Here is a 27,418-nt window from a genome sequence, read left to right on the forward strand (position 1 = left end):
CCTACCTCTGCCACTTGCCTGCTGTGTGACTCAGCTGTCAAATGGGAATTAAATACCAGTCTAAGTCTGGTGTAGCATACTCTCCTAAGTGCTTAATATTAGTGCTCTGCACATAGTAAGAGCTCAATAAATATTATAGATTGCTTGATTGATAGCCCCTGTGATTGACCAGGACACCAGGATGCTGCCTGAAAGCCACAGTGAGTTTCAGGCTGGAGAAAAGTGTCTCATCATTCCAGACCTCTCTGGGCACCCATTCTCCCCCACCGGGCCAGCGTGAGAAGCTACATAGCCTAGTGGTTAGAGTGTGGGCCCGGGAGTCAGAACCATCTGGATCCTCATCCTGGTTCTGCCACTTGCCTGCTATGTGACCTTGAGCAAATCACTTCACTTCTCTGTGCCTCAGTTACCTCATCTGTAAAACAGGGATTAGGACTGTGAGCCCAGAAGGGGACAAGGAATGTGCCCATTCCTGATTAACTTGTATCTATTTCACTGTGTAGTACAGTGCCTGGCACATATTAATCACTTAAACAACATTAAAAAAAAACAGGCCACACTGTGGTTAGGTGATAGAGCTCAGAAAGGCTGCTCAAAAGCTGTCTAACTGAACCTCAAAGGTCTCAATGTATCCCCAATCGCCTCCCCCAGCATGCAGCTACTGGGCCAGGCTGGAAGGAGACCTTAGAACAGGAACACAAGCGAGTCTGTGTGAAACTCACTTCCCTGCTTCACTTCACCCTCTCCTTGTATCACCCAACCCGCACATATTGCTCCTCTAGTGCCAACCTACTCACTGTACCTCGTCTACCCCGCCACCGACCTCTCGCCCTCGTCTTGCCTCTGGCCTGGAACGCCCTCACTCTTGACATCCAACAGATGATTCCTCTCTCCGCTTCAAAGCCTCACTGAAGGTACAAGGAACTGTGTGCCAAACTTCTCAGCTAGAGGAGCAAAACACCCACACAGGAGTTTACCTGGAAGGCCAAAGCCTGGATTTTGCTCCCTTTATTCACCCTTCCCTCAGCCCCACAATGCTTATTAGTAATAAATTAACTAATTTATTAGTTATCTTAATGTCTGTCTCCCATCTAGACTGTTACTTTCTCATGGGCAGGGAATGTGTCTATCAACTCTGTTGTACTATACTCTCTCAAGTGCTCAGTACAGTGCTCCGCACATAGTAAGTACTCAATAAATATGATTGGTTGATTGACTGTTTAAACAATCAGAGCCGGCCACTCAAGTAATCAATCAGTGGTATTGCTTGATTGTACTACACTCTGCACTTAAAACAACCTCCATGTGGATATTTCCACACCTGCAAAAGGAAGCTGCCTTTCTATAATGGCAACTTTTAGGATATGGAGGAAAAGAGTCTGCAAACAGCTGTGAACAACAATTATTACTGTTATTATATTTCTTAAATGCTTAACGAAGACCAATCATTGTATTAAGCACTGGGGTAGATACGAGAACACACAGAGTCCCACACAGGGGTCACAGTCTAAGGGGGAGGGAAAACAAGTATTTGATCCCATTTTACAGTTGAGGAAACTGAGGCTTGGCAAAGGAAAGTGACTTTCCCAAGTTCACAGAACAGGCAAGCAATGGGGTTCTGGAATTAGAAGCCAGGTCTTCTGACTCTCAATCCTGTGCTCTATCCACGAGGCTGTAAACACTCTGTGGGCAGGGAACGTGTCTTTTACAGTGTTATACTGTACTCTCCCAAGCACTGAGTACAGTGCTCTGTATAAAGTAAACACTCAGTAAATATGATTGACTGATTAAGGCCACACTGCTAATGTGAAATTAACATGGGAAACATGCCACATTGGTAGAATTTAGTCCACTCAATCCCCCTACATTTCATCCCTGCTCCTCTCTCACTTCCCCCCAGCTCACACATTTCATTCCTCACAAGGCAATCTACTGATACCCCTCAAAGATAGACACTGGGGTAGGAGGGGGGCCCAGGGCAAGGCCACTAAACTGGGCCGAAAACTGGCTGATGTAGGGAATGTGTCAACCTTGAAGACCGCTTCCCACCAAAATCAAATAGACAAGAAACGTGGCTCAGTGGAAAGAGCACGGGCTTTGGAGTCAGAGGTCATGAGTTCTAATCCCAGCTCTGCCACTTGTCAACTGTGTGACTGTGGGCAAGTCACTTAACTTCTCTGTGCCTCAGTTACCTCATCTGTAAAATGGGGATTAAGACTGTGAGCCCCAGGTGGGACAATCTGATTCCCCTGTGTCTACCCCAGCGCTTAGAATAGTGCTCTGCACATAGTAAGCGCTTAACAAATACCAACATTATTATTGTTGCGTGCAGAGAACTGTTCTAAGCACTAGGGAGAGTACAGTACAACTGAGTTGCCCATCTGCCTTGCCATGTCAAACAGAAACTCCTCACCATCAGCTTTAAAGCACTCAATCACGTTGCCCCTCCTACCTTAGCTCACTTCTCTTCTACTATAACCCAGCCCACACTCCTTGCTCTTTTAATGCCAACCTTCTCACATTTTCTTGATCTTGTCTGCCTAGCCTTCGACCTCTCACCCACATCCTGATTCCAACGTATTTGTTAGACAATTACTCTCCGCCGCTTCAAAGCCTTCTTGAAAGCACATCCCCTCCAAGAGGCCTTCCCTGACTAAGCCCTCCTTTCTGCTTCTCCCACTCCTTTCTGTGTCATCTTGCCTTGCTCCCTTTATTCGACTGCTCTCCCAGCCCCACACCACTCAAGTACATATCTCTAATTTATTTCTATTAATGTCTGTCTCCCTCTCTAGACTGTGAGCTCGCTGTGGGCAGGGAATGTGTCAATTATATTGTACAGTGTTGAGCATATAGTACAGTGCTCTGCAAATAGTAAGTTCTCAATAAATACAATTGAATGACCGAGTTGGTAGATTGGTTCCTTGACATCAAGGAAGTTACAGTTTAGAGGGAGGTGAAGATCTCTCCCAATAGGTCTCCCGCCCCCCCCCCCCCCCCCAAGGGAGCTGATATCTCATGGTCCGGACAATACTGTTGTGGTATCCTGCAGCTGTCAGCCTCTGAAGGGGTGTTAGCCCAGGGGGCACTGGAGGGAAAGGAAGGACAGTATGAGATACACGGGTGTCTCCTCCCAGAAGACTTTCCACCCAGTGCCCACAAGAAGTGAGGCTTGCGCTTCACCTTGAGCATCTCCCCGGAAGTATGGCTTGCCAAGGCTCCTGGAAAGGTGGGGTTAGTTGCTACATGGTCAGGGGACATGGAAGAAGTGGTGAGGCCTACTGGAAAGAGCCTAGGCCTTGTGAGTCAGAGGACCTGGGTTCTAATTTCCGCTCCGCCACTTATCTGCTGTGTGCCTGAGCAAATTATTTCACTTCTCTGGGCCTCATTTACCTCATCTGTAAAAAGCGGAATAAGACTGTGAGCCCATGTGGGACATGGACTGTGTCCAACCTGATTAACTTGTATCTACCCCAGTGCTAGGACAGTGTCGGGCACAGAGTAAGGGTTTAACAAATACCACAAAGAAAATAGGCACCATGGACCAGCTAGCTGAGATTGCTCAATTTACACTGCTGTCCACTGGACATCCAAGCTGCATTGGGAAGGACCGTGAGGAGAAGAACCAACTCGAGGCTGTTTTCCACTGAAAAGAGCACAGGCTTGGGATTCAGGAGACCTAAACTCTAATCCCAACCCCACCGCTTGCCTGTTGTGTGAACTCGGGCAAGTCACGCCACTGCTCTGTTTCTCAGATTCCTAGTTGGGGTCAAATGAGAATTAAAATCCTGTTCTCCTTCCCCCAGAGCCTCATTTCCAAGATGAGCCTCGAGTAGGACAGGGAAGTTTCTGACCTGATTATCTGATTTTTAGGAAGCACTTAAACACCCTTCTGCTTCATCCACGCACTTGATTCTGTGAACTTTGGACATTAATATTTGCCCCATCCCCAAAGGACTTATGTACGTGCCTTTAAAATACATTATAAATTACTTATTTTTTCATAATGTCTCCCCCTCTAGACTGCCAGCTTGTTATGGACAGAGAAGGCGTCTGCTGATTCTGCTATACTGTACTCTCCCGAGCACTTAGTACAGTGTTCTGTGCATAGTAAGCACTCAATAAATACCACTGATTGATTGCAATAAATTATAAAGGAAATGGAGCCCACAAATGCATCCCCATCCCTGTGCCTCTTCCCAAAAAGTCACAGACCGACTGAAAATCCAGTGGCAAAGAAAGTTCAGAGGAGATGTTTCCCAGCCATCTCTAGGAAAAACCTAAAAATCCGCTCAGAGGAGTGCACAGGGAGAAACAGAAGAACAACCACAGTCATCTGCTGGTTAACCACAATTCCGGTTTCAGTTTGGAAACTTAATTAAAAAGCAAAACACCTGATTTTTCGCGAGACCAAGCTGCCAGGTGCCATACATGTCCCCCTCAATGGGAAGCCCGCCCCAGAACCAACTGTGGCTTGGCACTGGCTCCGAGTGAGGAGGTCGGGGGAGGAAGGGGCCACTTACTGAGGTGCCATGCGTGACTTGGCTCTACCCTGTGCCACCTCTGTGGCTGGCACTGGGAAGCAGTTCCACCTCTCCGAGTTCTCACCACTCCCTTTCCCTGCCATTTCTAGACACCCCCCGCCAATATGGGGTCCCCCATGTGAGAAGCAGCATGGCATAGTGGATGGAGCCCAGGCCTGGGAGTCAGAAGGTTGTGGGTTCCCCGCTCTGCCATTTGCTTGCTGTGTGATCTTGGGCAAGTTACTTTTCTTTTCTGCATCTTAATTCTCTCATCTGTAAAAAGTGGATTGAGACCGTGAGCCCCATGTGGCACAGGGACTGTGTCCAACTTGATTTGCTTGTCTCCACCCCAGCACTTAGTACAGGGTTTAGCACATAGCGCTTAACAAATACTATTATTAATCCCAACTTCACTTGTCAGCTGTGTGGCCTTGTGCAAGTCATTTCACTTCTCTGGGCCTCAGTTACCTTGTCCGTCAAATTCAATAGTATTTACTGAGGGTTTACTATGTACAGAGTACTGTACTAAGCGCTTGGAATGTACAATTCGGCAACAAATAGAGACAATCCCTGCCCAATGATGGGCGGGGGAGACAGACAGCAAAGCAAAACAGAATAAAACAAGACATCATCATCAAGATAACTAGAATCAAGGAGATATACACCTCATTAACAAAATAAGTAGGGTAATAAATAATATTTACAAATGAGCACAGAGCTGAGGGGAGAGGAAGGGGGAAGAGCGGGGGGTGGGTGAGCAGAGGGAAAGGTGGGGGGACTCAGTCTGGGAAGACCTCCTGGAGGAGGTGAGCTCCCAGTATGGCTTTGAAGAGGGGAAGAGAGTTAGTTTGGTAGATGTGAGGAGGAGGTCATTTCAGGACAGCAGTAGGACGTGGGCCAGGGGTTGACTGCGGGATAGGCATGAACGGGGGACCGTGAGGAGGTGAACATCAAATGAGGATTGAGGCTGTGAGCCCCACGTGAGACAAGGACTATGTCCAACCAGATTTGCTTGTATCCACCCTAGTGCTTAGTACAGTTCCTGGCACATAATAAGTGCTTAATATCACAATTATTATTGTCCTGCCCTGGTAGGGACTCTAGGGCCCTCTGGGTATAGGGGGTGTAGGCAGGGAGAGGAATAGGGGTAGCCTGGATCTAATAAGGTCATGTCCCACGTAAAAAACTTTTCATCCCTTAACCATGGGGGTTAGGAATGTATTAACGGGGTCATAAACCCTTGTAGCAGCACGGTGGCCTAGCAGATAGAACACAGGCCTGGGAGTCAGAAGGAGCTGTGTTCTAATCCCAGCTCCACCACTTGTCTGCTGTGTGACTTTGGGCAACTCACTTCACTTCTCTGCACCTCAGTTAACTCAGCTGTAAAACAAGGATAAAAACTGTGAACCTCATGTGGGACACGGACTGTTCAACCTGATTAGCTTGTATCTATTTCAGTGCTTAGTATAGTGCCTGGCGAATACTAAGCACTTCAACATCACTTAAAAAAAATGTTTCCCATTGACAGGGATCAAGGAAAGGTAGTCCTATTTGGTCTCTCCTGTATGAGCTCACCTCAGAAGCACTGAACTTATCAAGAGGCCCTAGTAAAGCCTTCAAATTTCTCTCCTCTCAATGGGAAGCTCCTTGAGGGCAGAGGCCTTTCTCTATGAATTCTCCCAAAGGCAGGATACAGTGCTTGGGACCAAGTAGGTGCTCCATAAATATAATTCGAGTGATTTCCCCTTAAAGCCATTAGTCAGCCAGTCATTTGTATTTCTTGAGCGCTTACTCTGTGAAGAGCACTGTACTAAGCTCTTTTCATTCATTCATTCAATAGTATTTATTGAGCGCTTACTATGTGCAGAGCACTGTACTAAGCGCTTGGGATGAACAAGTCGGCAACAGAGAGAGACAGTCCCTGCCGTTTGACGGGCTTACAGTCTAATCGGGGGAGACGGACAGACAAGAACAATGGCAATAAACAGCGTCAAGGGGAAGAACATCTCGTAAAAACAATGGCAACTAAATAGAATCAAGGCGATGTACAGTTCATTAACAAAATAAATAGGGTAACGAAAATATATACAGTTGAGCGGACGAGTACAGTGCTGTGGGGATGGGAAGGGAGAGGTGGAGGAGCAGAGGGAAAAGGGGAAAATGAGGCTTTAGCTGCAGAGAGGTAAAGGGGGGATGGCAGAGGGAGTAGAGGGGGAAGAGGAGCTCAGTCTGGGAACGCCTCTTGGAGGAGGTGATTTTTAAGTAGGGTTTTGAAGAGGGAAAGAGAATCAGTTTGGCGGAGGTGAGGAGGGAGGGCGTTCCAGGACCGCGGGAGGACGTGACCCAGGGGTCGACGGCGGGATAGGCGAGACCGAGGGACGGTGAGGAGGTGGGCAGCAGAGGAGCGGAGCGTGCGGGGTGGGCGGTAGAAAGAGAAGGGAGGACATACAAAACTGACAGAATTGGCTGATTGGCTTGGAGAAGCAGAAGTTACTCCTGTGGTCAATGGAGGAGGCAGATGGAGAAAGCTGCAGGTTCTCACTGCATCAGAACATTCCCAGAGAGATTCCAGCCCTCACTTGACAAGCAATGCAAAAAGAATTTATCAATCAGTGGTATTTATTGCACACTTACTATGAGGACCACTGTAATAAGCATTTGGGAGAACACAATATAACAGAGTTGTACCATACAACAGAGTTAGCAGTCACTTTCCCTGCCTACAATAAACTTAACCATTTGTCCAGTGGGAACCCAGAAATCAGAACCTAGGAAGTGGTGGTACAAGGTCTATGAGAAGTGGTATTTACTGAGCACTTTAAGCAGAGTACTTTACAGGGCGACTGGAACTGCCCAACCATTTAGTTCTGTGCCCCTCACCAAGTAGGCGCTCAATCAATGTTGACTATTTCTACTGTCTTTAGTTACTGCTTCCATTGGTTGCCCAACCACCTCCGCATCAGACACTCCTGACCTTAGAATATAGTAAGTGCTCAAAAAAAAATCAGTGATTAATTGATTGACCCCCTGCTCAGAGTAATGTCCTGTACTAAGTTCAGGGGAAAGTATAGTGGAAGGGCGAGATCTGTTCCCTGCTTACAAAGAGCTGACACTAAAAGCTGTATCTGCTAATAGAAATGGACAAAAGGGAATCTCATAATTTGACCTATCACTCCCCAAGTTTGTACAAATCAAGTAAGAAGCAGCGTGGCCTAGTGGAAAGAGCATGGACCTGGGATTCAGAGGATCTGGGTTCTTGTCCTGGCTCTGCCACTCGTCTCCTGTGTAACCTTGGGCATGTCACCTCACTTTTTTGTGGCTCAGTTACCTCAGCTGTAAAATGGGGATTAAAGCTAAGTGTCCCATATAGGACATGGATTGGGTCGATTTAAATAGCTTGTATCTACCCCAGCACTTAGAACAGGGCCTGGTGTATGCTAAGTGCTTAACAAGTATTATTACAAGAAAAAAAAAGCCACAATTTTTCCCTGCCTCAGTTTATCTGTAAAGCAAGGATTCAATACCCACTCTCCATTCCTCTTTTTCATTCATTCGATAGTATTTATTGAGGACTTACTGTGTGCAAAGCACTGTACTAAATGCTTTACGCTATAACAATGAACAGCCATATTCCCCGCCCACAACGAGCTTACAGTCTAAAGCCTTAGACTGTGAGTCCCATATGAGACAGGAATTGTATCAGATCTGATTATCTTGTATCTATCCCAATGCTTACCACAATGCTTGGCACATAGGAAGTATTTAAATACCACAGTGAGGATTATTATTTAAATTTTAAAATAGAATTCTCAGTGGGGTCCATTTTGCCATTTGAGAAAGATGAGTGCCCAAGAGAATAAGTGGCCTGCCCAAAGGAATAGACTAAATGAATCCCAGTGACCAACTCCTTGTCTTCAGCATGAAAGTCAGCCCAGCTGGATTGTTTTACCCAACAGGTCAGTATTCCACTCTTAAAAAGGTACAACATTCAGTTTCTCCTTTGCACTGGGATTTGCACCCTTTATTCACCTCCTCCCTCAGCCCCACAGCACACAGACACCCCCCCCAAATTGTCAACTCAGTATGGGCAGGGAGTGTGTCTACCACCTGTGTTACAGTGTACCCTCCCAAGCTCTCATTATAGCGTGCTGCACACAGTAAGGGATCAATAAATATGATTGGCTGATAGAGAAATGTTAAGCTTGTTTAAAAATCACCTGCGGGGCAGTGAAGACTGAGAAATGGGTGGAATCGGAAACCTGGAAAAGCAGCACTGAAAATGTTTTGCAAATTCCTCTAAATTATAAGCGTATTGTGGGCAGGGAATGTGTCTGTTTATTGTTATATTGTCTCACCTATGAATCAAAGCCTTAACGTGGCAGGAGAGTTTGCTCAGGCCAATGAAGCTTTAGAGCCACACTACCGAGAGACATTCTCTTGTCAGGGTTACCCATATTGGAAAGGTCTAAGCCAAAGAGTCAGACAAAGTTGATTCATCTGTACTGAGTGGCAGCAGCATAGGAAAAAGTCAAAGACGAATGATCAAATGATGAAAATGTTGATCAAAGACAACAGCAAGACTTCAATTTTTACTGCGAGGAAGAAGGCATTGGTAAAACCCCCTTTTTTTTAACCAAAAAAAAAACCACTATGGAAAATAGACCACAAAGCTATGAATCGGAAACGACGGCGGCATTTGATGATGATTGCTATATAGTACTCTCTCAAGCGCTTAGTACTGTGCTTTGCATGCAGTAAGTGCTCAATAAATACAACTAAATGAAGCCCTCCTGTTCTACTAATACTATTAAGTGTCCTCTGCATGCAAAGCACGATGTTAAGTGCTCAGAAAAGGTCCACAGAAGAAATCAGACCCAATCCTTGGCCCTCAAGTCAGCTTCTCCCTCCTCACCCCACAAATATCTATCGCTGGAGTGATCAAGAAGAAAGACATATAAAGATGAAGACATATAAAGGTCACAGAAGGCTGACCTTCTGTGTTGAACTTCTTGTCTAACACACACACATTCCTTACCTATAATGTTCATCAAGGAAAAGAAATGGAAAAACAAGCATCCTTGCAGATCAATTTTATCCTTTAGACTGTAAGCTTTTTATGGGCAGAGAAAATGACTGCCAATTCTGTTGTATTATATTCTCCCAAGTACTTAGCACAGTGCTCTGCCCATAAGTGCTCAATAAATATCACTGATTGATTGATTTTTGCCCCCTTTTTATGTGGGTTTGTTTATATCTGCTGGCTCCATTTTTTTGTGTGTCTTCCTCATTTGAGGGTAAGCTTTTTGAGGGCAGAAAACAAGTCTTTACTACTTCTGATTGATTACTAATGCTACTTCTACTCTGTAACAGAGACCATGCCTAATTCTGAGTTCTAAACCCGGTTCTGCCACCTGCTTTGTGACCTTGGGCAAGTCACTTCACTTCCTTGTGCCTCAGTCACATCATCTGTAAAATGGTGATTAAGATTATGAGCCCGATGTGGAACAGGGACTGTGTCTGACGGTATTGCATAATAACTACTCCAGCCCTTGTCGTATAGTAAAGTACTTAAATACCATAATTAATAACCTTGATAATAGTAATGATAATAAAATCATTATAGTACTTGGCAAGCACTGATATAAGCACAGTGCTAGGAATGATACAAGTAAATCAGGTTGGACGCGATCCCTGTCCCATATGAGGCTCATACTCTTATCCTCATCTTATTGATGAGGTAACTGAGGCACAGAGAAGCAGCGTGGCTCAGGGGAAAGAGCCCGGGCTTGGGAGTCAGAAGTCACGGGTTCAAATCCCAGCTCCTTCACTTGTCAGTTGTGTGACTTTGGGCAAGTCACTTAACTTCTCTGTGCCTCAGTTCCCTCATCTGGAAAATGGGGATGAAGACTGTGAGCCCCACGTGGGACAACATGATCATCTTGTAACCTCCCCAGCGCTTAGAACAGTGCCTGGCACATAGTAAGCGCTTAACAAATACCATTATCATACAACAGAGGAGTTAAGTGACTTGCCCAAGGTCACACAGCAGACATGTAGCAGAGCCGGGATTAGTACACAAGTCCTTCTGACTCCCAGGCCCTTGCTTTAGCCACTAAGCCTTGCTGATGAGTGCCCTGCTCCTTCTGGAGCCAAAGAAACAATCACAACACCCTCACACAGTGAGTTCCTGTTCATCTTCCAGCTCTGGCTTGCTGCTTATAGAAACTATCTCAGTGAAAATAAAAAAGTGCTAGAGCCCTGGATTAGAAAAAGGAAAAAAAAAGAAAAGACCTCCAATCAGGGTGGGTTGTGGGAATACATTTTCATAAGTTAACAGGATGTTTCAAAGAGGGAGAAAAACCCCTCTGCCAGGAGACAATATTCCATTTTGAACGCGTCACATCTCTTGTTGAAAGCTAAGAGACCTCAAACTTCCTTATCCCAAACAAACATCACTTCCAGGCCATATACAGCCAAGGGCTCCAGCCCCGTAGAGACAGGACTTGAGCAGACGGTACTAATTTTCTTGTGTGTTGTTGGTCGAAGGTCTAGACTGGTGTGGTCTTTTTGTTGTAGGAGGGAGAAGGGAGTCATTCATAATTTCCGCCCGAATTCACACAAGAGTCCCCTTGTGCGACAAAACCCTGAGAGTATCGGCCTGGTCCAGTGTCCTTCGTTGACACTCAAAAATCCGTCGGAGTTTTCGGGCCCCGCTGATCCTGGAAATTCCTCACTGCAGCCCCCACCCCCACCATCCTGGGGGCCGAGGAATCTGGGGCTGATCCAAGATGACCTCAGACATCCCAACCCCAGACCCGGATCCCTTCAAGTTGGGTGATGAGGAAATGATGTATTTTCAGTCCTGCAGAGTTAACATTCCTAACCCACCTGCTTCTCTGTCTATTCCTGCAAGAGTCACCTGTACACAGGATTCTACAGACACGTGTGTGTGGAAGGCAGACCCAAGTGTCTTTGTCCACCTGCACGTACACAAGCCCCCTCCCCGCCCCCCAACCCCACCAGTTGGAATAACTACCCACATCAGCTTGTCAGAAGAAATTGGGCAACGACTGAATTTCCTGTGGGCAATTGAGTCACTGCTCCCACCCGAAGGATGGTTCAATTGCAGGCCTCTGGAGAACACCCACCCCCGCCCGGCCCCAAACCCTCACCCCTGTTCAGTTTTAAGGAATCTTCTCCACTGGTGGGATTCTTTGCTACCAAGTGTGAACACTGACAAATGGTTAAGGGTGTTAAATTCTGCCAGATTTCTGGGGACTTCCACCCCAAGTTCTTACTGCTAGATGCAGTTGAGGAGCAGTATAGCCTATTGGTTACAGCAGCAGCCTGGGAGTCAGAAGGCTTTGGCTTCTAATCCCTGCTCCCCCACACATCTGCTGTGTGACCTTGGACAAGTCACTTCACTTCTCTGTGCCTCGGTTACCTCATCTGTAAAATGGGGATTGAGACTGTGAGCCCCATATGGGACAGGGACTGTGTCCAACCTGATTACCTTCTATCTACCCCAACGATTAGAATACTGCCTGGCACATACTAAGCGTTTAACAAACACTTTTTTTAAAAAAAAAGAACCAAAGCCAAATAGAGTCACGACTGGCCAGCTGGATGAAGCGGGGGGGAGGGGGACAATGACAGGCAGAGACTAGTTTAAAAGAGTTGTCCCGCCTCCACCAGATTCAAGACGTTTTTGAAGACAAAGTTTGAGGATCCCAAGACCTTGGGGTTAGAAGGGATTATGAAAGGCCAAGGTCCATCCCTCTGACTCTGGCAAGGCTTCTTGCCAACTCAAATCCACTGTGTTATATTTCAGGATGGGAAAGCCGGGCGGGAGAGGGTGAAGAGGAAAATCCCCAGGGTCCGTGAGCAGCCCAAAGAACCTGGTATGGAAGTATAGGTTTGGAGAAATGGGAAAGGGCTGGAAGTTTGGGTCCTTCAGTAAAAACATTCTGAATATACCACCGTCCCAAGAGCAAATGAGGGAGGGTATCAGGTGCCCCAGTCTAGCTGGGGGTAGGTAGAAGCAATAGGAACTGAGAAACCATTCGGTAATGACAGCAAGACACATGCAGCTTGTGACTGGTTAGCATTTGTAGGGGAATCCTTGGATCTTGGGGCAAGCTGGGGGTGGGGGGTTGGGGGAAGGGCTCTCCCTCATTCCATCCAGTGGCAAGCAGGGAGCCCTTCCCCAGAAGAGGAAGAAAAAACCCAGACACACAGACCTCATACAAGAGAGCACAGAGGCTGAGGTGCGAAGGTTCCCAGACAAACTCTTCAGGACTGCCTGAATAATAATAATAATGGTATTATGTGTTAAGTGCTTGCTATGTGCCACACACTGTATTAAGTGCTGGAGTGGACACAAGCAAATTGGGCTTTCTAGACACAGGCCCTGACCTCCATGGGCCTTACAGTCTTAATCCCCATTTTACAGATGAGGGAACTGAGGCACAGAGCAATGAAGTGACTCGCCCGAGGTCAAACAGCAGACGAGTGACAGAGCTGGGATTAGAACCCAGGTCCTGATTCCCAGGCCGGGGCTCTATCCTCCTAAGCCACACTGCTTCTCATCCTCAGGAGTGGAGGCTCTTGTTGGAGACGGAGTGCCTATAGCACAGTGTGTTGTTCCCCAGCATGGAGGACTCCAGAGGGCTGGAGAGGGGAGATGGAGTGGAGAGAAAAAAAGAAGAAAAAGCAACCGTCCTCCAGGCTCTGAAATCCCACACTGTAGGAGAGCTCCTACACAAGACACAACCCAAAGCGCTTAATACAGTGCTTTGCACACACTAAGTGCCCAATAAATACGATTGAATGAGCCCAAAGTGTCCCTCGGTGATCCAGGAAAGCCCAGCAGAGGGGAGATCAGGACTGGAAACTGGGGGAGACAGGAAAGGGAGCGAGGAAATGTCCTGTCAAATATTGGGGGTGGGGGAGTCAACTGCATCCAATCGGGCCGTCAATCGTATTTGCCGAGCGCTTATTGCGTGCAGAGCACTGTACTAAGCGCTTGGGAGACCCCCACACATCAGACCGACTCCCTGCCCTCAACGAAACTTCATCCTCATTCAGCCCCGGGGTTTGGGGGAAGAAGAAGAAGAAGAAGAAAGGGGAGCGATCCAAGCAGCTTTGCCTCTTCCTCCAGCCCAGGCCGACCAGGGACGATTCCGCAGGCCTGGAGGGCTCCCGGAGGAGGAGGCAGAGCTGGAGGGTCGGTGCACCGAACCACCCGACCCCAGAGTTGGCGGGGGAGGGGGGAAGGGGGTGGTCCATAAAGGCCCCGATGGCTCACTTACTTGGCACCTCCCGGCAAGTAACGGGCCCGAGAGGGAGGGAATTGAAGGCCCAAGTGCGAGGGCTGCGTGTGGGTGCAACCCTGTGAAGTGCGAGGTGCGGGGCTCCCCCCTCCCCTCCCTGTGCGGGTCCCGGGGGCGGACCCTCCTCAACGCCCCCAAACCAACCGGAGGCAGGGGGATGGATCGGTTGGGTTGGGGAGGAACCCTGCCCGCCAGGCTTGGGCTGCTGCAATCTCACCTGCTAAATAGCAGGGAGGCGGCAAGGCCCCTCTCCCCAGCTTTAGCCGGCGACCCCTGCCCCAGAACCGGCCAGAGACCCCTTCCCTAGGACCAGCCGATGACCCCCTCCCCAGGGCCTGCCAAAGACCCCTTCTCCAGGACCAGTAGGAGACCCCTTCTCCAGAAGCAACCTGCGACCCCCTCACCAGGCTTAGCCGGGGACCCCTTTCCCAGGACCAGCCGCTGACCCCCTCGCCAACGCCAACCGGAGGCCGCTCCACAGGGCCCTACAAAGCCCCCTATCCCCAAACCAGCCGGCGACCCCTTCCCCAGGCTTAGCCGGTGACTTCCACAGGTCCAGCCAACGACCCCCTCCCCAGCCTTAGCCGGGGACCCCTTCCCCAGGACCGGCCGATGACTCCCTCGCCAACGCCATCCAAAGACCCCTTCCCCCAAACCAGCCGGCGACCCCTTCTCCAAGGTCAGTCTGCGACCCCCTCCCCAGGACCAGCCGATGACCCCTTCCCCAGCGTTGGCCGAAGACCCCCTCTCCAAACGCAGACGACCCCTTGCCCGGGGCCAGCTGGTGACCCCCTCCCCAAAGCCAGCCGGCGACCCCTTCTCCAGCCTTAGCCGGAGACCCCCTCCCCAGCCTTGGCCGAAGAACCCCTCCCCAAACCCAGCCTGCGACCCCTTCCCCAGGGCCAGCTGGTGACCCCCTCCCCAACCCTAGGCGGCTACCTCATCCCCAGCCTTAGCCGGAGGCTCTTTTTCCAGGACCAGCCGGCGTCCCCCCCACCTTGCCCAGCCTTAGTCGGAGACCCCCTCCCCAGGACCAGCCGGCCATCTCGTCCCCCGCCCGAAACTCACCTCCAGCTCGGGTAGGAAGGGGCGGCGAGTAAATCCACAGAGTCCGGGCGACTCGGGACCCCTGAGTCCTTGGGGCAGCGCCAAGTAAATCCATTGGGGGGTATCCGGGCCCAGATCCCCAGCCCCCATCCCCTCCGAGGGTCATCCCGGCCAGCCCGAGGGACCCCGGCGTCCTACGACCACCACCCTCACCCCAAGGCGAGCGGGAGGGTCGGCAGGACTGGCCGTCGGTCCTGGGGGGCCCGCGGACACACGGTCGCCCACCGCCCTCCTCCCGCAAAGGTCCCGGGCCCGCCCACCCGGGCCGGGCCGGGCCCACAGCTTCGTCCGGACCCGCGGTGACCCTTTCCACGCTCTTTTATACGGCCCGGCCCGCCGGCCGGCACACACGGAGTGCTCGGGGAGGGACAGGGGCAGGACCGGGAGAAAAAAAGGGGGAGGAGAAAAAGAGGGGGAGGAGGGAAAAAGGGTAGAAGGATAAGGGGAGGAGGGAACAGGGGGAGGAAGGAAAAGGGGAGGGAGGGAAGAGGGGAGGAGGAAAAAAGGGCGGAGGGAAAGGGGGAGGGGGAAGTAGGAGGAGGAAAAAGGGGAGGAAGGGAAAAGGGGAGAAGGAAAAAAGGGAGGGAGAAAGAGGGAGGAAGAGAAAGGGGAGAAGGAAAAAAGGGAGGGGGGAAGGGGGAGGAAGAGAAAGGGGAGAGGGAAAAAAGGGAGGGGGAAAGGGGAGGAAGGGAAGAGGGGGAGAAGGAAAAAAGGAAGGGGGGAAAGGGAAGGAGGGAGAAAGGAAAAAAGGAGGAGAGAAGGGAGGAGAAGGAAAAAGAGAGAAGAGAAGGAAAAAGAGAGGAGAGAAGGGAGGAGAAGGAAAAAGAGAGGAGGGAGGGAGGAGAAAGAAAAAGGGGAGGAGGGAAAGGGAAGAAGGAAAAAGGGGGGGAGAAGAGAAGAGATGGGGGGAAGGAGGGAAAGGGGAGGAGGAAAAAGAGGGAAAAGGAAAAAGGGAAGGGGGAAGAGGGAGGTGGGAAATGGGGAGGAGAGAAAGGGGGGAAAGAAAAAAGAGGAGGAGGAGAAAAGAGAGGAGGGAAGGAGAGGAGCGAAAAGGAAATCCGCACAGCTGTGTGGGAGTTGGCGTTTCCCTGCTCCGCGCCTTGACAACCTGGCGAGCCGGCTGCGATCAATGATAGAGGCTGATTGGCATCTCATTTGCGCTTCATTTGCCTGCCAGAGAGGCCGACCCCGTGCCCCTGTCTGTGCCCAGGCTTCAATCCTCTTCCTTCTCTCCCTGCCCTTTGCGGGACTGTCCCGACTCTTCACTAAACCCCAATCCTTCCCTTCCCGCAGAAAAGGAAATAAATCCCACCGCATCCATCCTCTGCCTCTCAAAATCTCAGTCCGGCCCAACCCCTCCAGCTCCTAGGACCTGGAGTCAGAGTCGGCGGTGGGAACCTTGTGGGACAATCCACTCATTCAATCCTATTTATTGAGCGCTTACTGTGTGCAGAGCACCGTATTAAGCGCCTGGGAGAGGACAGTACAATAATAAACAGCAGTGTGGCTTAGTGGGAAGAGCCCGGGCTTGGAAGTCAGAAGACGTGGGTTCTAATCCCGGCTCCGCCACTTGTCAGATGCGTGACTTTGGCAAGTCACTTCACTTCTCTGTGCCTCAGTGACCTTATCTGGAAAATGGGGATTAAGACTGTGAGCCCCAAGTGGGACAAGCTGATAACCTTGTATATATCCCAGTGCTTAGAACAGTGCTTGGCACACAGTATCCGTAACAGATACCATCACTATTATTAATAAACAGACACATTCCCTGCCCACAACGAGCTTACAGTCAAGATGGGGAGATAGACATTAATTAAAATAAATGACAGATATGTTCATAAACATTGTGGGGCTGGGAAGGGGGAATGAATAAAGGGATCAAGTTAGGGCCGCCCAGAAGGGAGTGGGGGAAGAGAAAAGGGAAGGCTTAGTCAGGGAAGCCCTCCTGGAGGAGATGGTCCCTCTTCCAGGCTTTGAAGGTGGGGAGAATCACTGTCTGTCGGATTAGAGGAGGGAAGGGGCTCCAGGCCAGAGGTGGGATGTGGGCAAGACGTCCCCAGTGAGATAGGCGAGATGGAGGCACAGAGAGAAGGTTGGCATTAGAGGAGCGAACTGTGCCAGCTGGGTTGTAGAAGGAGAAAATGCTTTCCCCCTCTGGGAAACGCTCAAATTCCTCCTCTGTCCTGCCTCTCCCCAGCACCCCCCACCTCCCCTAGCACCTAGTCTGGACTCCACCCCGCTGCCCCCACACTCCAGGGTAGACTCATCCAATCACACGTCTGCTCTGGAGGTAAGAGGGATCAAAAATCCCTTCCTGATTATCCAATAATCACAACAGTAATGTTTCCAGTTCATGTAAAAATATTTGGTATTTGTTTTATGCTTATTATCGATCAATTGTATTTGTTGAGGCATTCACTATGAGCAGAGTACTGTACTAAGCCTTTGGGAGAGTACAATACAACAGAATTAGCAGACATGTTCCCTGCCCAAAACAGGTTTACAGTGTAGAGAAAAATCGTGCTTTAGCAACTAGAGATACGCTTCAAGATAATTATGTGCCATGCACGATACTAAACTCTGGGGGTAGATATAATATAATCGTATCAAACACAGTCCTTGTCACACTTGGGGGTTCCAGCCCTAAAGGAAAAGGAGACCAGATATTTAACCCCTATTTTACAAAAGAGGCACAGACAAATTACAGGACTTGCTCAAGATCACACAGCAGGCAAATGGCAGAGCCAGGCTGAGAACCCAGGTCTCCCAACTCCCCAGCCCAGAGAAAAGCAGTGTGGCCAATTGGAAAGACTCCAGATCTGGGAGTCAAAGGATCTGGGTTCTAACTTGGGCTCTGCCATATGCCTTCTGTGTAATGGGAGATTAAATACCTGTTCTTCCTCCCTTTTACCCTGAAGGACAGGGATTAGGACTGACTTAATTACCTTGTATTCATTCATTCAATCGTATTTATTGAGCACTTACTGTTTGCAGAGTACTGTACTAAGCACTTGTTTCCACTTTAGTGCTTAGTACAGTGCCTGGCACATAGTAAGTGCTTAACAAATTCCATTTTAAAAAAGAACTTAGTATAGTGCTCTGCACAAAGTTGGCACTGAATTAATGTTACTGATTGACCGACTGATTGATTGGGAAGTTGTGAGATTTCCATTCCTTGAAGAGGCTTACACTATAAATTGATTTAATCCTGCTTGGGGCCAAGGGGGTGAAGTAGAAGATTTCAGAGAAAGGAGAGAATTATGCTAGCCTGGAGAGTTTATGAAATATCGCTCAGCTGAATTGCAAATAGTAGCAAAGATTCCCATACATCACCTACATTGGGTTTCCTGTGAAAAGCAGTATGACTTAGAGGAAAGAGACCACGCCTGGGCCTCGGGGATGTGAGTTCAGATTCTGGCTCTGCCATTTCTCTGCTATGAGACCTTGGACAAATCACTTCATTTCTCTGGACCTCAGTTTCCTCCTATGTCAAACGGGGATTCAATACCCATTCTCCCTCTGACTTGGACTGACTGCCCCTTGTGGGACAGGGACTTGTCGGACCCGATTATCTGGAACCTACCTCTCAGTGCTCAGCATGTAGTAAACACTTCACAAATAACACAGTATTATGAGGCTCACACACCTAATCAATGCTTAGGGAAACATTTGAACGTCTCGAGTTCTATTTTTCCACCCAAAGGCTGAGCCCCATCAGTCTCTTTGCAGGCAGAAATGGAGCAACAGAGGGAACTGTGACTCTTGAAAGCCTTGAAGATGGTTTGGAAACCAAAATTCTCTCTCTCTACATCTAGTTCTGCATCAAACAATAAGTCCTCACCAGTGGCTTTAAAGCAGTCCATGAACTTGCCCCTTCCTACCTCACCTCCTTACTCTCCTACTACAACCCAGCTCACACACTTCACTCCTCTCATGCTAATCTTCTCAATGTACTTCGACCTCATTTATCTCACTGCAGACCCCCGTCCATGTCCTCTCTCTGGCCTGGAACGCCCTCCCTCCTCAAGTCTGACAGACAATGACTCTCCCCTCAAGTCAAACAAAGCCTTACTGAAGGCACATCTTCTCCAAGAGGCCTTGCCTGACTAAGTTCCCTCTCCTCTTCTTCCCCTCCCTTCTGCATTGCCCTAACTTGCTCCCCTTATTCATCCCCCCCTCCCAGCCTGACAGGAATGATGTACATATCTGTAATTTATTTTTTTCTATTAATGTCTGTCTCCTCCACTCTAGACTCTAAGCTCTGTGTGGGCAGATGAATGCGTCTGTATATTGCTGATTGTTCTCTCCCAAGTGCTTAGTACAGTGTTCTACACACAGTAAGCACTCAATAAATACAATTAAATGAATGAATGAAAGTCAGCCAAGGAAGGTCAACAAATGAACCACTAGGACCACTTCAACCAGAATCAATCCACATCTCCCCAAGACTTCATCACCATCAGCCGAGCCCGTCGTCCATGCCGGACGTCATGCAAAGCAGCCTGACCTAGCAGAAAGAGCTCGGACCTGGGTTCTTATCCCGGCTCTGCCACACGTCTGCTGTGGGACCTTGGGCAAGTTGATTCACTTCTCTGGGACTCAATGACCTCATCTATAAAATGGGAATTAAGACTGGGAGACCCATATGAGACAGGTATTGTGCCTGACCTGATAATCTTGTATCTACCCCAGCACCTCGTACAGTGTCTGTCACATAATAAGTGCTGAGCAAATACCGCAGTTATTAATATTATCAGAATTATTATTGTTATTGTTAAATTAGACAATGCACCGCCTCAAAGGCATTTGCGAATCAAAACAGACATGCAGAGAGGAGGTATATGAAGGCTAAAAATATCGACACGAGTGAACTAACGGTGGTCAAGTATATTAATAAATATGACTGAATGAATGAATGAATCCCCACCCGACTGGACAATGCAATGACTCCATTTTAAAATAGTTCCTGCTCTTTATAAGACGCAGCTCGTGTGGGCAGGGAACATGTCTACAAACTCTGTTGTTTCCTACCCTCCCAAGCCCTTAGGACAGTGCTTATCCCACGGTAAGTGCTCAGTAAATACCATTGTTTGTTGTGCATACATGCATGTGTACACACACACACACACAACTATAAAGCACCAACTGGACATCATCTTTGTCTCCCCCTTTATAGAATGTAAGCTCACTGTGGGTAGGCAACGTGTCTACCAACTCTGTAGTGTTGTCCTCTCCCATGCACTTAGCATAGTGTCCTACATGCTGTAAGCACTCAATAAATACCATTAATAATGATGATGGAGATGGATTTTCAGACCTGCCCATATTTCCACCAACCTATTCATTTTACATTTACCTTACCTACTCCATTTATGCTCTTTTTCCATCCCCTTCTAGAACTCCCCTAAAATCACCAACAAAGCCCTCCCTCCCCTGCAACTTTTTCTCCCATCCCCTTCTCCTAAACAGAAATTCACATCAAAACTTTACCAAGGGTTAGGGAGGCAAGCGATTGCGTTTCTTCCAAGTTGGCTGCCTAATTTCTTCAGGTTCTGGTTTTCGTTTGGCTTGCTGCCTGATTTCTTTCAACCACAGCTTAGCGAGCTCTCATTTGACATCTAAAATGCTAAGGTTTGGGATTTCATCGTGACTCTGTCAACTCAGTAGAAGTCTGTCTACATATACACGCTTGAGTACCAACCTCACAAGTGAGGTAAGGAACATCAAGAAAAATAGATCTTCTGACATTTGCTTTCACCGTAACCCTTCTCTCCTTCCTGTTAATAATTTTGTGTCTGCTTCTCCTGATCCACTTGAGGACTGGGATCTTTTCTTCTATCATTCAATAACTTTTTTTAAACGTTTATTGTGTAATCACTAAGCACTTGGGAGAATACAGTATAAAAGAGTTGGTAGACACATTCCCTGCCGGTATTGCATTTTCCCAAATGCTTAATATTGTGTTCTGCCCACAGTAGCTGTTCAGTAAATACAATTGATTGATCGATGAATCTTTTAAGCAGGACGCACTTGTTCGTTTAAAGACATTTGCTCAAAGGGAGTCATATAAAACCAGTAGCTGCTCAGTAAATACAATTGATTGATCGATGAATCTTTTAAGCAGGACGCACTTGTTCTTTTAAAGTCATTTACTCAAAGGGAGTCATATAAAACTGTTGGGAAAATCCATTCTGGTTAAGCGCTTCCTATGTGCCAGGCACTGTACTAAGCACTGGGAGAGATATAGGAAAATTGGGTTGGGCACAATCCCTATCCAACATAGAGCTCCCAGTCTTAATCCCCATTGGACAGATGAGATAGCTGAGGCTCGGAGAAGAAAAGTGACTTGCCCTAGCTCACACAGCAAACAACTGGTAGAGCTGGGATTAGAACCCAGGTCCTCTAACTCCCAGACTTGTGCTCTACCCATTTGGCCATGCTGCTTCTCACTAGGTAAGGTGCTTTTCATTTCATTTGATTTGAGAGCCAACTCAAGTCTAAGATACCTGATGAAAGAATATGAGATGAAACCTTCCCCGACTAAGCCCTCTTTTTTCTCCAACTGCCCCCCTCTAGGCTGTGAGCTCATTGTGGAAAGGGGTTGTCACTGTTTATTGCTGTACTGTATTTTCCCAAGGGCTTAGTATAGTGCTCTGCACACAGTGAGCCCTCAGTAAATACAACTGAATGAATGAGCTCCCTCTCTCTTCTGTGCCATCTACGCACTTGGATCTGTACCCATTAATCACTTGATATTCACCTCACTCTGAGCCCCAAAGCACTTCACATATAGATCTGTAATGCATTTATTTCTGACTGCCTCCCTCTCTAGACCCTAAGTTCCTCCTAGGCAGGGAATGTGTCTACCAACTCTGTTGTACTCTCCCAAGTGCTTAGTACGGTGCTCTGCACCCAATAAGTGCTCAATAAATACCACTGATTGATCAAGGTGGTAAAAATGTTCAATAAATAATCAATAAATATCAAAGGGTCGGACTGCACAATGGAAGAGGCAAAGGCATTCTGGCATGTGTTGATAGGTGAGAGCAAATGTTTCAGCACTGGAATGACAAAATTTGGGTGGCTACCAACCCAACCCCTCTCAGGGTCGTACCTGGAGAGTTTCCAGTACTCCACCAGTCTCGGTTATGGGAGGGAGAGTCAAGCAGAGGCCTACCCATTTCATTCCTAGCTTGGGCAGTGGCTAGCAAATGGAGGCAATCTGCTACAAGTCAAAACTCACCCATGCTGAGCAGCAGCGGCATGGGAGAGAGTCGAGGGCGGAGACTTGAGTTTACTGCATGAAAGGCAGGAAAGGTAAACCACTTCCCTATTTTTACAGAGAAAACTCTATAGATCCACTATCATTGCAGATGGAGAGCAGGGTGTACTGGGAGAGACGTGTCCGTGGTGTCACTATGGGTTGGAAACGACTCGACAACGTAAGACAAGACAAGCTCTCCATGTTTGTGGCAGAGATAAGTGCCAGTCTCTGTTGATATCTGCCTATGTCTGTCTCTCCCTCAGAGACAGGAATAGGTGAATATCAAGAGAGATGTGATCACTTTTATGGAAGTCCTTGTCCTGAATCACTGTTCTCCAGATTAGGATAAGCAGATGAACGGGACCAATTCCCACTTATTTCCCCTTCTCTGGAAATTGTAACATCCTGGAGGGCAGGGATCATGAAAAGAAGAAATAAGAAGAAGGAAGAAAAAGAAAGAAGGAAGAAGAAGACAGAAGGAGGGAGAAGAACAAAAAGAGGAAGGCGGAAGAGGAGGAGAAGACCGAAGAAGAAAGAACAAGAATTGTATTATTTGTTAAGTTCTTACTTTGTGCCAAGCTCTGGGAAAGATATAAGACAATCAACACAAAGTCCCTGTCCCAAATGGGGGTCACAGTCAAAGCAGGAAGGAGAACAGCTATCTAATATCCATTTTGTAGAGAAGGAAACAACCACAGAGAAACTAAGTGACTTGCCCAAGGTCACACAGAAGACATGCAGCGGAGTCTGATGTTTTAACCAGCAGGAGAGGTGTGGGTTAGACCTAAGGAAGCACTTCTTGACCATAAGATAGACACCTTAGGACAACAAGGGAGGTTGAGAGTTGTGGCCCTTAATAGTGATTTTAATATTAACGGAGTTCTTGTTATGTCTTAAGCACTGTGGTAAATACAAGTAAATCAGATCAGGCACAGTCTCTGTCCCGCACAGTCTAAGGGGAAAGGATGACTGGTATTTTATCCTTGTTTTATAGATAAGGAAAGTGAGGTATGGAGAAGTGAAGTGACTTGCTCAAGGTCTCATGGCAGGTGGGTGGAAGATCCGGGATTAGAACCCAGATCCTCTGACTCCCAGACCCATGCTCCTTCCACTAGGCCACCCCCAGGAAATCTTTAAGAAAAGATGAGACACCTAAGTTACGATGCCGGAGGCAGGGAGCTAGACCAGGGAGCTGGTCCTTTTCCTGGTTCCTCAGATTTAGAGGGTGGAAGGAGTCTGGGAGAGGTGACTGGGGTCATTAAGTTCATTTCGAAAGCCATTTCCCTTTCCCGGACCCAGGAAAATCCCATAATTACAAGCAACGTGGACTAGTGGTTAGAGTCACAGCCTCCTTTAATAGTTTCCTTGGACTCAAGCCTCTTCTCTCTCCAGTCCATCCCACATGCACCTTCCTCAAACACCAATCTGAATATGACATTGAACAGTGTGGTCTGGTCTAGTGGATAGAGCACTGGCCTGGGAGCCAGAAGGACCTGGGTTCTAATCCCACCTCCTCCACTTGTCTGTTGTGTGACCTTGGGCAAATCACTTCCCTTCTCTGGGCCTCAGTTACCTCATTGGTAAAATGGGGGTTAAGACTGTGAGCACAAAGTGGGACAGGGACTGTGTCTAGCCCGATTATCTCGTATCTACCTCAACGCTTAGAACAGTGTCTGCCACATAGTAAGTGCTTAACAAATATCACAAGAAAAAAATAATGCTTGGAAATCAAAAACAAAAGTTTGAGCTTGCAAAAGGGCCCATACGGCAAGCAGAAAAACCCTGCTGCAATTTTGCCAGAGGCTTCCCAAATCAATCAATCATATTTATTGAGAGCTTACTGAGTGAAAAACACTACACTAAGTGCTTGGGAGAGTATATTATAGCAATGTAACAGTCACATTCCTTGTCCACAACGAGATAGACCTGGAGCTCCACTGTTCACCTGAACTTCAGCTGAACTTGCCTCGAGACTGTCTCCTCCCACCTATGGGGAGTGGGTCCAGCCTTGTGTGAGCTTACGCTTCAGTCCGGAACACAAGTCTCTTCACTTTATGCTCATAGTGGACAGGGAATGTGTCTGTTTACTATTACATCGAACTCTGACAAGTGCTTAGGACAGTGCTCTGCCCACAGTAAGTGCTCAGCATATACCAATGATTGAGTGACTGATTATTTCTATGAATCAATCAGGCATTGAATGACAGGATTGAGTGATTAATAATACTACTAATAATAACAATAATGGTTTTGGCTACGTGCTTACTATGTGCCAAACACTGTTCTAAGTGCCGGGGTAGATACAAGGTAATCAGGTTGTCCCACATGGGGCTCACAGTCTTAATCCTCATTTTACAGATGAAGTAACTGAGGCACAGAGAAGTTAGGTGGCTTGTCCAAGGTCACGCAGCAGACAAGTGGCGGACATGGGATTAGAACTCACGACCTCTGGCTCCCAAAACCATGCTCTTTCAACTAAGACATGCTGCTTCTCTATTAAATGTCTCCTCCAGCTGCTTGTCCCTCAGATTGGAAGTCCATTTGGGCATGGAATGTGTTCTCTCTCTCCCTTGGATCATGAGCCCCATGTGAGATAGGCACCACATCTAATACTTAAACCCTATCTACCCCCAGCACATGGCCTGAAGTAAGCATTTAACGACTGCGGAGATAATTATTTCTGAGCCACCAACCTGAATACTTTTGCAAAGGAGTGGCCACCTTTTCTCAAACTTTTCGAGACTGTAAGCATCTTCATTCACTCAATCGTATTTATTGAGCAGTCACTGTGTGCAGAGCACTTTACTAAGCACTTAGAAGAGTACAATGTGACATTAATCGTGGGCAGGGAACATATTTACCCACTCTGTTGTACTGTACTCTCTCCAGTGCTGCCGCTCCGTGCTCTGTTGAGTAATACAATCGCTTGATTCTTGAAGAGCCAGCAGGGAATCCCTGCTACCACGATCCAAAAGCCAATTTCTTTCTCCTGATTCCACCTCTACGGGACTCTCCCTCAATCCCTGTTGCTTGGGCTATCTGCTTGCCTCTCCAGATAGTCTCATGTTCTCCCCCTTAGCCAAAGTTGATTATTCCAGCCAATTTTTAGCTCTTCTCTCAGGAGGAGCAAGGCGTAGGGGAATTCCAGTGACATTCATGAAGGAGAGAGTGAAATGCCACCCCAAATACCCTCCTGAGTTAATGGCTAACGCTTGGAAAGCACCGAAAGCCAATAGCTTTCCTTCTCGAAAGACAGTGTGTTTAGTAAAATTCCCACCCATTTCTGATAGCCCATGCAAAAATCATAACGATAATACGATAATAATGGTATTTCTTCAATACTCACTATGTCCCAACCACTATACTAAGCACTGTACACAAGATGGGGGGGAAGTGCAATGGGGAAAGCAGTGTCATTGCCCAACTCTATAGCCAGGAAGGTTCTAGTCCAACCTTGGGCAGGTGTTCACCTCTGTGCCTCAGTTTCTCCACCTTCAAACAGGATAAGCAGCATGGCTTAGTGGAAAGAGCACGGGCCTGGGAATCAGAGGACCTGCTTTCTCCTCCCAGACTGGCCACTTGTCTACTGTGTGATCTTGGGCAAGTCACTTTACTTCTCTGGGCCTCAGTTCCCTCACCTGCCAAATGAGAATTGGATACCTGTTCTCCCTCCTACTAAAATGGTGAGCCTCATGTGAGACCTGATGATCTTCTATCTACCCCAGAGCTTAGTACAAAGCTTAACAAGTATTAATATTATTATTATCCCTGCTTTTCCCTAGCTTGTGAGACTGCTGTAGGGAAAAAGAGATAATAGAAGGGGAAATGCTTTGAACTCTGGGGAAGAAAGATGTTACATGGTTCTAAATCTGATGGGTTGCCATTTCTCCTTCCATTTCAATGAACCCGAAGCTCAAATGACAAACCACCAGTAACTCTGTTTAAAACGGGAAGCTCAGAGCTTGACTACCCACGTCTTTGTGGTTTTGGCTCTCGAGACCCAAGGTGTTGATCCCAAGGGGATCAAACACCTCCAGAAAACCACTCCCAGGCGACCTTCTGGCCCAGGGAAAAATCCAGCTGGGTGAAACCAAGAGTTGCACATCAACTTAGATCGGAATCCAAATTCCCCAGCTCATCTACACATCAGCTCCAAACCTTCGGAGTGTTTCCACGTTCCCCACCACACACTCTGCCTCAGGTTGGTTTCCTCCTCTCCGGGAAGACGGGATAAACAACATCAAAGCTCTCCGGTAAAACTACTGCCAACATCAGCAGGGTTGGAGTAGGGAGAGAGAGTGCCTGGCCCCAGGAGAGAGCTGAAATCAAGCGACCAGGGCTATTTATGGAGTGCTTCCCGAGGGCAGAGCACTGTACGAAGCGCTTGGGAAAGTACAATACAACAGATGCGATTCTTGCCCAGACTCTGAGACTATATCGATCCGGTGGGGTGACAGTAAAACAGAACAGAGAAGAGTGGCAGATGCTAAGAACCCTGACTAGTCATTTGAGATATGCTGGGCTTTCACTGCCACAGAAATTATGAGCCTATCGGTTTGTTTTGGTATGAAACGAGTGGTACGCAAATAAGATGCAAAAATATCAGGTGAATGGACATCCTCTGTTTGGAACTCAACAGAGACAACATTATTGGACATTGGCCTGGATTTGGGGAAAGAACTGGTCAGCAGACTTCTCCGGCTAAGGTCAAATCGGAGGGAAGACGTCTGTTACTCTTTCCAATCAGTACTAAGGACTGAACGCCCACTGTGTCAGAATACTGTGTTAAGCACTTGGAAGAGGGCAATAGAGTGGGTAGACATGATCCCTGACCACCCGGCTCCGCCACTTGTCCGCTGTGTGACCCTGGGTAAGTCACTTCACTACTCAGTGCCTCAGTTCCCTCATCTGCAAAATGGGGATTTGATGCCTATTCTTACTCCTGCTTAAGACTGTGAGCCCCATGTGGGGCCTGATTACCTTGTATCTGCCCCAGTGCTTAGTACAGTGTTGGGCATGCAGAAAACACTTAAATGCCACAGTTATTATAATCTTACACTCAGTCATACCTATAATCTATTTTAATACCTGTCTCCCCCTGTAGACTCTAAGCAGGTATCCTGTCTACCATTTCTGTATTGTACTTTCCTAAGCGCTTAGTACAGTGCTTTGAACACAGTAAGAGCTCAGTAAAT

At 47.9% G+C, this 27,418-nt stretch overlaps 1 long non-coding RNA gene and 1 other non-coding gene across 2 annotated transcripts in view; one reads left to right on the forward strand and one right to left on the reverse strand.

The window, feature by feature from the left end:
• Positions 1-15,353, reverse strand: part of LOC114817071 — a 138,191-nt gene extending 122,838 nt beyond the window's left edge. Inside the window, exon 1 of the long non-coding RNA XR_003764923.1 lies at positions 14,921-15,353. This is a non-coding gene — a long non-coding RNA (uncharacterized LOC114817071). The remainder of the gene's footprint in view (positions 1-14,920) is intronic.
• Positions 15,354-22,055: 6,702 nt separating this feature from the next.
• LOC114817094 lies at positions 22,056-22,192 on the forward strand. The gene has a single exon (XR_003764945.1). It is a non-coding gene; the product is annotated as a small nucleolar RNA SNORA7 (small nucleolar RNA).
• Positions 22,193-27,418: the final 5,226 nt, after the last annotated feature.

Source organism: Ornithorhynchus anatinus, chromosome 15 (assembly GCF_004115215.2).
Source record: "Ornithorhynchus anatinus isolate Pmale09 chromosome 15, mOrnAna1.pri.v4, whole genome shotgun sequence".
Classification (NCBI taxonomy): Eukaryota; Metazoa; Chordata; class Mammalia; order Monotremata; family Ornithorhynchidae; genus Ornithorhynchus; species Ornithorhynchus anatinus.